Raw genomic sequence first — 13,106 nt, forward strand, 5'->3', positions numbered from 1 at the left:
ACAATGAGCTCCTCCTTAACACCCATACTACTCATAAATGGACCCATAGAAAAAAGAAAATTAGACATAGATTTTAAGTATTCAGCTCTCATATCCAATTTTTTGTTTGAACTGAAGCTTCTTGTCACATGGGAACTGTGGGTCTTTCAAAATTTGTGACAAAATAACTAAACCCAGGCAGAGGAAGAGAGGATTGAGGAAGAAGAGCAGGGGGATTCATGGAGAGCTAAACCGTATGTGCTTAACCTGCGCTGTCCTACTAAAGTCAATCAGGCCTAAAGAGTAAGGAGGCCATAGAAAGAGTGGATTATATAAGAATATGAATGATGAACAAACTGATTTATATTGCATGTTCATACCACTGTGACAGGTGGCCTGAGAAAACCCTAAGGTGAATGGATAAAGAAAAAGAAGAGCCAAATGAAATAATGACCAGTGGAAAAACAGTGACTCATTAATTTTAATGACTGTTGTCTGACCTTTGTTAGAAATGATTGAATAGAGGGGAAAAATTAAATGGCGAGAAATGTTATTGAACAACTGATGGAACAGATTAAGAGCTAGATTACTTGGCCATACACATGAGTAAGAACTCCCCAACATCGAGCCAGAGGCTGGACAGAGGATTAAGTGGTTGCTATGTGCCTGCTTACTCCCTTTCCAGAGCAGACCTGGGGTAGGGAGAAGATGGGGTAGGGAATGGGCATAGCTTTGACTCCACTCCTTCATACTCACCGCTAGAGACCAGACAGAACATGGGGGAAGCAGAGGAACTATTGTGACTCAAAGGTGAGTCACATCTACTCCCAGGGCTACTCCTGGGTGGGGTAGTTGATGTACCACAACCTGCTCTGAGCTGTACTGCATAAAAAGCTGGATACTGTTGAGTAAAATATTCTGGATGTTGCTCAGTCAGCTCTAACAGATACCTAGGAAAAGGCATCACCCTGACCAACAAAAATATTGACACTCCAAAAGTGTAGTTTAAGAATAAAAATGTACAGTATATGCCTAGAAATAGGTTTAAACAGTGAACAAGCTGGTAGGGACTAAAGAGACAGACAAGAGAAATAACTTCGTAGTTATGCTGTTGGAATATCATTGGGTATACGGCCTCCTGTAGGGGTAACCCTCTCTTTCACTGTTAATGTGGCCCAAATCTTGTTCTAAGTTGATAGCATCTCTCTGAGAAGCTGATATATTGACTTATTCGTTAATAGGCTGCTTGTATGAATAATGCATCATCTACATACTATATCTGTATTTTAAATGCATTACAAAGCATATATTAGACAGAGATTGACCTCTACTGTGGTTAACATCAAGATTTATTGTTCCAGGAAGCTCCAGAAATATTGACTTGAAACAAAGCCTTGAGGTTCAGTGAATGTTGATACTGTATTACCAAAAGGACACAAGTCACGTTTCTTTTATACTTTAAGTTTTGTGGCAGATGTCGGTCCCCCTTTCTTGGTTTGTTATTTTTATACTGTAATATGAGTGTGGCTTTAATCATTAGCCACTCACCAACATCAGTTAGGCTTTGTGTTTTGTTCAGCTGCCTCTGGGGTCCTTGCTAAATCATTATTAATGTGATTCCTCCTTTCAGCCTGAAAATAATGTTTGTTTTCATTCATTATAATAAATATTTTTCTTTATAAATCCTTTTCCTCACTGTATTGTTATTAATTGTTTGGTTTTCCTCCTTCTAACTCAGACAGAGGAAAACCTATTTTTGTTTAAATGAGATCCCATCTGAGGGCTCTGATGCTGGCTGGAGTTGCTAACAATAAGATGGGTAGTGTGGAGAGAATTCTTTGTATTTATCTCTCCTCTTTTCCCTTAAGGTTGAGGGTAAGTGAGGAAGGAAGATTTTTCTAAACAGTCTGGGGATCTGCTCTCCTCTCTGACTGCTGCTACTAATGATTTTCTAATTTATTGACTGATTACTACCTATGTGGGTTTCTTTTGTTTAAAGAAAATGCCCTTTTTGTGTCTTTAGTCTTATCATGTGCTGCAGGCTTTATCGCAAAGCAGCAATTATCAGTATGAATCCTATGTGCTGCTATTTCAACCGGCACTTCCTCTGTACTTTCACTTTCATCTCTCCGAAGCATGGCAACAGGGCTTTCTCTACCACAGAAACTGTTCCTGGAAGGATGTGCCCCTGAATGGAGAGAGAGCAGGGAACTGACAGATATTTCTGTGTGTGTATGTGTGTTTCAGCTTTAAGGATTATTCATGAAAAAGTCTACTCTAATTAGACACACATGAAAATGTGGAAGTAATGTTAAGAGATGCACTCAGAGAAGCTAGACAATCCTGATCTGAGGATGGGAACTGACAAGGATATAATCATTACACGAACCATGAAAGAGAGAAAACTACAGAATCCTCCATTTCTTTCAGCAAAGAACCTCATAAATACATGGAGGAAGAACTCTTCCTCTACCTCCGCATGAAATCCTTCCTGCACTATATCATCAATTTATAGACAAACTAGAAAAGGGGAACGAAGGCTAATTTCAGAAGAAATTGATGAGTGGGAATGAATTAAATAAGTAAACAACCTATTAAGAATCTTTCCCTTGCCAAAGGGGTACGGTCATTTCTCAGTGCATGTGCATAAATCTCACTGAAAAGTCACAAAAATGTACAAGGTTGTATCAAGGAGTGGGATGTTCCCTTGCAGATAAATGTTCCAGTTCTTCAGAGATCTACTGAAGAAACCTGAAAATTACTGCCCACTGAATGTTTCTGAAGTCTTTCCAGTTTTGCTCCTGGTAGGAAAGCACCTCTGCTGGTCTTTACTCTGACCCTTATTATTAATTACAATTTGCAGTATAATATAGAGAACAAAAACAAACTACGTATCCAGAAATATTGTAATGTTCTCCAGCACTGCCACCAATTTTTAACTATAGCTACCTGAATATGGAGGCTTCATCATGGGGTCTCACAAAGGGAAGGGGACCAAGTTGCCATTAGAGTAAGAAAGAATCGGGGATGCCTTTGATGGGCCAGAAGGTGGCCAGAAGATGACACCGCTAATGTGCATGGGTGGCTTGTTATCCCTGTGAGATCATTCAGTGCTACATTTTGCTGGAGTGCCTGAGCCTATTAGTGAATCTTACTCAAGGTTCAGGCAGTGGTCTCTTGATATTTGCTTATGGTTTTCATTGGGGAAGCAGCTGATGCAGGAACCTCTGTATGGGACCGTAGGGAAAAATTTGGATAGTGGCCCATCACGACAAAAGCTGGGGAAATTCCAATACCTATGTGCTTAGCTTCCTGGTGGTTGGATATATTGTTTGTTGTAATGGACAGCTCCAAGCAAAGTATACTCAGGCTGCTTTTAATTATCTGGTTTAATTGCTTTATCTAGCATTCAGTTTCTGGTATCTTCTGTATCCTCCTGATTTAAAAAAAAAAGAACATGTAACTACAAACCGCAAGCCATTATCTATAGTAGGTTTCCTGGACTAGGCTCTGTCTCAACAACTCTTGTCCCTTTTATTGGCTAGGATTATTCCTTGGGGAACTTTGGCTTTATCTTGAGTAGGATTTAAAAGCATGTTGTTATAACATAATAACTAACACCTTGTAAAAGTCTAATGTACACAAGGCAATGTGTACTTTAATAGGTACTAAACTGGAGCATTCAACATACTTCTCAATGATGGCTACTGGAAAAACTATGATGGAGTATATATCCTGCTACTGTGCTTACGTTCTGGAGAAGCAAATGCTTTGGAGTTTTAGGCCTGGTCTACACTACACGTTTATACTGAATTTAGCAGAGTTAAACCGGTTTAACCCTGCACCCGTCCACACAAAGAAGCCTTTTATATTGATATAAAGGGATCTTAAAACCGATTTCTGTATTCCTCCTCTACGAGGGGAGTAGGGTAGAAATCAGTGTTGCCATGTCGGATTAGGGTTAGTGTGGCCACAATTCGACGGTATTGGCCTCCAGTCGGTATCCCACAGTGCACCATTGTGACTGCTCTGGAAAACCATCTGAACTTGGATGCACTGGCTAGGTAGACAGGAAAATCCCCTCGAACTTTTGAATTTCATTTCCTGTTTGCCCAGCGTGGAGAGCTCACCAGCACAGGTGACCACGCAGAGCTCATCAGCACAGGTAACAATGCAGTCTCCTGAGAATCGAAAAAGAGCTCCAGCATGGACCGCACGAGAGATACTGGATCTGATTGCTGTATGGGGAGAGGATTCCATGCTAACAGAACTCCGTTCCAAAAGACAAAATGAAAAAACATTTGAAAAAATTTCCAAGGCCATGATGCAGAGAGGCCACACCAGAGACTCAGTACAGTGCCATGTGAAAGTTAAGGAGCTCAGAGAAGCCTACCAGAAAACCAAAGAAGCAAACGGAAGGTCCGGGGCATGGCCAAAAACATGCCACTTCTACACTGAGCTGCATGCAATTCTAGGGGGGGCCCGCCACCACTACCCCACCCCTGTCCATGGATTCCAAGGTAGGAGTGGTAATCTCAGCCATGGCTGAGGATTCTGCCGATGGGGAAGATGAGGAGGAGGAAGAGGAGGACGAGCTTGCAGAGAACACACAGCACTCCGTTCTCCCCAACAGCCAGGAGCTTTTTCTCATCCTGACAGAATTACCCTCCCAGCCCTCCCAAGCCACTACCCCACACAATGAAGCCATGGAAGGGACCTCTGGTGAGTGTACCTTTGTAAATATAAAACATGGTTTAAAAGTAAGCTTTTTTTAATGATTAATTTTCCCTGAGGACTTGGGATGCATTTGCGGCCAGTACAGTTACTGGAAAAGTCTGTTAACATGTCTGGGGATGGAGCGGAAATCCTCCAGGGACATCTCCATGAAGCTCTCCTGGAGGTACTCCAAAAGCCTTTGCTGAAGGTTTCTGGGCAGGGCAGGTCCATTCTGGGGCCCAGCTAGCTAGACAACCCCGTCTGCACTCACTTCCCATCTCCAGCCAGCTCCAAACTGAAACCCCCTCCAGCCCCTACTTCTCTGCTGAGTTCCTTTCCTGGGCCAGGAAGTCTCCTGACCTCTTTGTTTTCCCACACCTTTAATATCCCCTTGCAGGGGGGAAGGGACTGGACCATTAGTTTCCAGGAGACAGAGTGTCGGCCAGAAACTGAGGCACCCACACAGTATTCAGAGGAAACATTAAGAACAGTCCCACTTCATCACAACTGGGATAACAGCTTCTGTGGCACTACAAAACAACAATTGATTATAGCACCTTTCAGCCGGATAGAGCTATTGTAATAATTGGACCTAAAAATTTACCTTAGTTGTGAGCTGAACTGTAAGAAGCTCTTATAATAACCTATAATAAAAAATGTTGATGGCAAAAGGTTTGAAAGGGAGACAGACTGAACTAGTCCAAACTAAAAGGCCTGCTGCTATAATTCAAGGACTGTGTTAAGATCATGCCCAGTAAACAAGACAGTGTGAGACAGAAAATGAATGAACCAAAGCTGGTGTGTCAGAAACTAAGGCCTGGTCTACACTATGCATTTAAACCAATTTAACCCTGCACCCGTCCACACAACGAGACCCTTAATATTGCTATAAAGGGCTCTTAACACTGGTTTCTGTACTCCTCCCTGACGAGAGGAGTAGTGCTGAAATCGGTATTGCCATATCGGATTAGGGTTAGTGTGGCCGCAAATCGACGGTATTGGCCTCCGGGCGGTATCCCACAGTGCACCATTGTGACCTCTCTGGAAAGCAATCTGAACTCGAATGCAATGGCCAGGTAGACAGGAAAAGCCCCGCGAACTTTTGAATTGCATTTCCTGTTTGCCCAGCGTGGAACTCTGATCAGCACGGGTGGCGATGCAATCCCAAATCCAAAAAGAGCTCCAGCATGGACAGTACGGGAAATACTGGATCTGATCGCTGTATGAGGAGACAAATCTGTTCTATCTGAGCTCCGTTACAGAAGACAAAATGCCAAAGCATTTGAAAAAAATCTCCAGGCTATGATACAGAGTCCACAGCACAGTGCTGTGTGACAAGCATAACGGAAAGACAAAGAATCAAATGGACGCTCATGGAGGGAGGGAGGGAGGGGACTGAGGACTGAACTGTCAGGCTGGAAGGAGGTTACTAGTGGAGTTCCTCAAGGATCGGTTTTGGGACCAATCTTATTTAACCTTTTTATTACCGACCTTGGCACAAAAAGCGGGAATGTGCTAATAAAGTTTGCGGATGACACAAAGCTGGGGGGGTATTGCTAACACGGAGAAGGACCGGGATATCATACAGGAAGATCTGGATGACCTTGTAAACTGGAGTAATAGCAATAGGATGAAATTTAATAGTGAAAAGTGCAAGGTCATGCACTTACAGATTAATAATAAGAATTTTAGATATACATTGGGGACGCATCAGTTGGAAGCAACAGAGGAGAAGGACCTTGGAGTATTGGTTGATCACAGGATGACTATGAGCCGCCAATGTGATATGGCCATTAAAAAAGCTAATGCGGTTTTAGGATGCATCAGGCGAGGTATTTCCAGCAAAGATAAGGAGGTGTTAGTACCATTATATAAGGCACTGGTGAGACCTCACCTGGAATACTGTGTGCAGTTCTGGTCTCCCATGTTTAAGAAGGATGAATTCAAACTGGAAGAGGTTCAGAGAGGGGCTACTAGGATGATTCGAGGAATGGAAAACCTGTCATATGAAAGGAGACTCAAAGAGCTTGGCTTGTTTAGTCTAGCCAAAAGAAGGCTGAGGGGGGATATGCTTGCTCTTTATAAATATATCAGAGGGATTAATATTAGGGAGGGAGAGGAATTATTTAAGCTTAGTACCAATGTGGACACAAGAACAAATGGGTATAAACTGGACACTAGGAAGTTTAGACTTGAAAGTAGATGAAGGTTTCTAACCATTAGAGGAGTGAAGTTCTGGAACAGCCTTCCAAGGGGAGTAGTGGGGGCAAAAGACATATCTGGCTTTAAGACTAAGCTTGATAAGTTTATGGAAGGGATGGTATGATGGGATAGCTTAATTTTGGCAATTGATCTTTCATTATCAGCAGATAAGTATGCCTAGTGGTCGATGATGGGATGTTGGATGGGATGAGATCTGAGTTACTGCAGAGAATTTTTTCTTGAGTGATGGCTGGTGAGTCTTGCCCACATGCTCAGGGTTTAGCTGATCGCCATATTTGGGGTCAGGAGGAAATTTTCCTCAAGGGCAGATTGGCAGAGGCCCTGGAGGTTTTTCGCCTTCCTCTGCAGCATGAGGCATGGGTCACTTGCTGGTGGATTCTCTGCAGCTTGAGGTCTTCAAACCACAATTTGAAGACTTCAATAACTCGGACATAGGTTAGGGGTTTGTTATAGAAGTGGATGGGTATGGTTATGTGGCCTGCTTTGTGCAGGAGGTCGGACTAGATGATCACATTGGTCCCTTCTGACCCTAAAGTCTATGAGTCTATGAGACTCCAGCTATCCCACAGTCCCCGCAGTCTCTGAAAAGTATTTGCATTCTTGGCTGAGCTCCCAATGCCTATAGGGTCAAACACATTGTCCGGGGTGGTTCAGGGTATATCTCATCAATTTACGCCTCCTCCCCCCCGTGAAAGAAAAGGGAAAAAAATCATTTCTTGACTTTTTTCAGCGTCACCCTATGTCTACTGTATGCTGCTGGTAGACGTGGTACTGCAGCACTGAACAGCAGCATCATCTCCCTTCCCCTCCCCGGTAGCAGACGGGGCAGTACAAAAGGACTGATAGCCGTCCTCGTCATCATCCCATGAGTGCTCCTGGCAGGCCTCAGGTGAGGTCGGCCGGGGGTGCCTGGGTAAAAATTGAAATGATTCCCGGCAGATGGTACAGAACAGATGGTAACCATCCTCATCATAGCAACTGGGGGCTGAGCTCCATCAGCCCCCCCTCTTTCATGTCTAAAGAGAAGATTCTGTACTGTCTGGATTATCATAGCAGCGGGATGCTGGGCTCCTTCCCCCCCCGCCAGCATTTAAAGTCCTGCCTGGACTATCATAGCAGCTGGAGGCTGCCTTCCCCTCATTTTATCTCACTAAAAACTCAGTGTTTCTTATTCCTGCATTCTTTATTACTTCACCACACAAATTTGGGGATAACTGCCATGGTAGCCCAGGAGGGTTGGGGGAGAAGGGAAGCAACAGGTGGGGTTGTTGCAGGGTCACCCCCTAAAATGGCATGCAGCTCATCATTTCTGTGGGATCTGACATGAAGCAGCTGTGCTCTCTGGTTCTCTGATACACTGGCTCTCTAGTACACTTGCCCCGTATTCTAGGCAGGACTGACTCTATTTTTAGATAAACTATAAAGGAAGGAATGACCCAGGGAGTCATTCCCATTTTTTCTTTGTGCCCCCGGCCGACCTCAGCAAAGGCCAGCCAGGAGCACTCATGACAGCAACAGATAGTACAGAATGACTGATAACCGTCGTCTCATCACCAATTTACAATGGCACAGCTGACGGTACAGAACGACTGGTAACCATCTCTGCTACCTTGCAAAGGCAAATGAATGCTGCTGTGTAGCACGCAGTACTGCCTCTGTCAGCGGCATCCAGTACACATACGTTGACAGTGACAAAAGGCAAAACAGGCTCCATGGTTGCCATGCTATGGCATCTGCCAGGGCAATCCAGGGGAAAAGGGCGTGAAATGATTGTCTGCCGTTGCTTTCACGGAGGAAGGAATGAGTGATGACATTTACCCAGAATCACCCACGACACTGTTTTTGCACCATCAGGCATTGTGATCTCAACTCAGAATTCCAATGGGCAGGTATCATAACCTTAGTCCCAGATCTGGACCTTAGTGTCCAAAATATGGGGGTTAGCATGAAAACCTCCAAGCTTAGCTACCAGCTTGGACCTGGTACTTGCTGCCACCACCCAAAAAATTAGAGTGTTTTGGGACACTCTGGTCCCCCTGAAAAACCTTCCCTGGGGACCCCAAGACCCAAATCCCTTGAGTCTCACAACAAAGGGAAATAATCCTTTTTCCCTTCCCCCCTCCAGGTGCTCCTGGAGAGATACACAGACACAAGCTCTGTGAAACTACCCTCTCCGTTCCCAACCCTGGAAACAAAAAGGACTTTCCTATTCCCCCAGAGGGAATGCAAAATCAGGCTAGCCAATTCAACACACACCGATCTCCCCTGATTTCTTCCTCCCACCAATTCCCTGGTGAGTACAGACTCAATTTCCCTGAAGTAAAGAAAAACTCCAACAGGTCTTAAAAGAAAGCTTTATATAAAAAAGAAAGAAAAAATACAAATGGTCTCTCTGTATTAAGATGATACAATACAGGGTCAATTGCTTAAAGAATATTGAATAAACAGCCTTATTCAAAAAGAATACAAATCAAAGCACTCCAGCACTTATATTCATGCAAATACCAAAGAAAAGAAACCATATAACTTACTATCTGATCTCTTGGTCCTTACACTTAGAAACAGAAGATTAGAAAACAGAACTACTTCTCCAAAGCTCAGAGAAAGCAGGCAGCCAGAAAACAAAGACCCCAGACACACAATTCCCTCCACCCAAAGTTGAAAAAATCCGGTTTCCTGATTGGTCCTCTGGTCAGGTGCTCCAGGTGAAAGAGACATTAACCCTTAGCTATCTGTTTATGACAGCAGGGGAGACTGCGGGAACTATGGGATAGCTACGGGATAGCTACCCACAGTGCAACGCTCCAGAAATCAATGCTAACCTCAGTAGATTGACGCACACCACCGAATTATTGTGCTTTATGTGGCCGCATGCACTCGACTTTATACAATCTGTTTTACAAAACCTGTTTATGTACAATCGGAATAATCCCGTAGTATAGACATACCCTAAGCCTAACTGGTGGACAAAGTAATGAGAATATGGGCTGTTCCAACTATTGGTCCCTTTTGGAGTCCTTAATGAAAGAGACGTTGGAAGAAAAATTCACTACAGGCACATCCTTCACCATTATGGCTGCCACTGCATCCATCTCCTGTGACCCTGGATCTTCTTCATCCTGATCCTAAAAGATGTTCTGACCAGACTGGGCCAAAGATGGAGGGAGCACTAAACAACCTGATCCTGGTACAAGTTTGCTAGGTCTCAGAGTGGCTGATAACACCATGTGTCATGCCTGTGTTTTTCCATAGTGAGGTTGCAAATGAGTGTCAGCATTAGGGACAGAAGCTGCATGACCTGTCTTTGCTATTCTTTTCTCTCCCCTTTGGTGTGCATTTGTCTTGTTTTGTTTTCAAGGAAATGGGATCAGACTTTAATAACAACAGCAACGACAGCTTCAGTTCATTACAAATTATTTCTTCTCTTTTCCCCAAAAAGGACAGTTATTTGATACCGTCTAAACCAGTGGTTCTCAACCAGGGGTCCAAGGCCCCCTGGGGATCATGAGCAGGTTTCAGATGGTCCACGAAGCAGGGCCAGTGTTAGACTTGCTGGGGCCCAGGGCAGAAAGCCGAAGCCGCACCACATAGGGCTGAAGCCCAGGGCCCTCAGCCCCACCATCCAAGGCTGAAGCCAAAGCCTGAGCAACTTAGCTTTGTGGGGTCCCTGTGGCATGGGGCCCCATGAAATTGCCCTGCTTGCTAACTCCTAATGACAGCTATGGCTTTTATATGCAGAAAAACAGTTATTGTGGCACAGGTGGGCTGTGAAGTTTTTATAGCATGTTAGGGGGAGGCCTCAGAAAGAAAAAGTTGAGAACTCCTGGTTTAAATGAAGTTTAATGGTGTTTTTGCCATGGTACTATGCAGGCCAATCTGGGCGTGGTGGCATGCACCTGTAATCCCAGCTACCTAGGAGGCTGAGGCTGGCAGATTGCTTGAGCTCAGGGCTTCTAGCCTGTGGTGCACTATGCCAATGGGATGTCCGGTGCCACTGACAGCCTGGCCAGCAGGTGGCTGAAGGAATGGCTAGAATAACATGAATGACATGTGATCAGCGCTCTCTCTGTGAGGGCTGATGGACTGATGCCTCAAGGTGACTATCCAGGCCAAGGTCTCTGTATACCAAACCTTGTTGAATACTGTTTAGTGCTGGACAGTGACTGGGTTATGTTGATTCTTCAGGCCCATATATTTCATTTAAATGAATACAACAGAGCCCAAAGTAGTTTACGAACTGTACAGTGGGAGTACTCAGCTGTCACTATTGTCACCTCTGGATGGAACACAGTGGCTATTCTGTGTTAATATCACACACACCACCACCTTTTAGTTGGGGAAAGTGAAGAATAATCTCATCAAGACGAAGATGCAGATGGGCAGAATGTAGTAAAATTACCCAGCCACTGAGATATGAATGAGTGGTTAGGCCCTTAGTTTTACATCTCATCTAAGAAAACAACACCTTGAATGGTAGAGTGACCCGTAGCAAGTGCTGAGGCACTGGTTCAGTACTGACTCATAGCAGAGACTGTCTACTGAATCACTAATACCACTTCTTGCCAGCTTCTTCTTTTCAGAGGACGTATTGTGGTGGGAGGGACTGTATGCTACAGTGGATGGCGCAGGGCATGCTAAATAGGTGTGGATGAAGAAATCAAGGAGATTAATACTTTGATTTGCTTGTGGGCAGGCTTGAGAAAAGGTCTGCCATGATTTTATATGATCATGATTTAAAATGCAGTTGATACAAAGGTAGCTTTTTGACCTGTGCAGGCAAAATAATGTATGTTCTGAGACAGTTGTGTCCCTCAGGGAGATTAGCCCTAGGTGTTCGGTCTGTATAAAGTGGCAGCATTTTTAACCAAAATCCTCAGGTCCAAATAAATGCTATTGTTCGCCTTATATCAATTCTGGACTGTGTTAGCTACCCTATGGTGGCTCTGTAAGAAGAATGCCTCCCAAGGCAAATATCATAGTAATGGCCATGTACTGTATATGGGTTAAATTTACAGAGAGAAAAACATTAAACTAGCTTCAGGACTCTCAGTAAAACAAAAGTTTAAAAAAAAGCTGTACAAGCTATTTTGGTTTCTAGGCTGTCAAAAAGACAGCGTTAAAAAATCTCTAGAACTGAAATAACACAATAGCATTTTTGTCAGGATCTTTTATAAAAACAAATTTGTGGTTGTCTTACTAATACTTTTGACCCAACAAAGCTGTTAGAGCTTCAGACTTCTTCGTTTATAATGGAAATGCTCCCTGACCCTTGACCATAGAGGTGCTACTGAACTGTTATAATAAATACTATCCACAGCAAACATATGTGCCATCCAGGAATGTGCTGGCTCCTTGCCAGGACATTACTTTGTGCCTGGTACCTAATGCTTCTGTGGCAATAGCTGTTGGGGAATGAATGATAGTGTAATCTCTTTTTCTTGTTAGAACCTGTCCATAGATCTGATATGCTATTTGAATTGTCCTAAAGAGGGGACAGGGTGAAGTTTATTTAGGCCATTTTTATTTTATAAAGCATTTGTATGTTCTTCAATCCCCCCATAGGAATTTGTCAATGTAGTAAGAGGAGAAAACATAAACTCTTGTATCAGAGGCCTGATATGAGGCCTAAGGCCTGAACTAAAGTAATGGTCAGGACTTTGCTAACATAAAGCAAAGTTAAGCTGTGAGCCAGAGGCATGCCCTGCTCACAAGAAGTTGGCAAGGATAGGCCTGATGTTGCATAAACATATACCTACAGTGTATTAGATATTAGAAATATAAATAAGGTACCAGGACACTCTGATATTGGAACATTCCACACAGATAACAAGAAACAAGCTGACCTATCCTAAAGACAGGGTCGAAAGGGTAATATGATGGATAGAGTTGTTTTGTTCGAACCAACATGTACAAGGTGAGAGGCGGCACCTTACTACGTAGAGGGGCTGTACCTTGCTGCGTAGAGGGGCTGCACTTCAATACGTCAGGAATGATGTGTAACTTGTTTGTACCTGTGTATAAGAATGCATCCCTGGGGCAGTGTCTTGGTCCAGCCTAGGGAGCCGTGGAGAGTCCTGCCACTCACTGATCTGAGTCCATTGCCGGGGGCACATATTCGTAGTATGTCCTGTAGAGTAGAGTCTAGTGGGAACTATTACTGTGCTTCGTTTGACAATAAACCTGGCCCG

This window comes from Gopherus evgoodei, chromosome 1 (genome assembly GCF_007399415.2).
Source record: "Gopherus evgoodei ecotype Sinaloan lineage chromosome 1, rGopEvg1_v1.p, whole genome shotgun sequence".
In the NCBI taxonomy this organism is placed as follows: domain Eukaryota; kingdom Metazoa; phylum Chordata; order Testudines; family Testudinidae; genus Gopherus; species Gopherus evgoodei.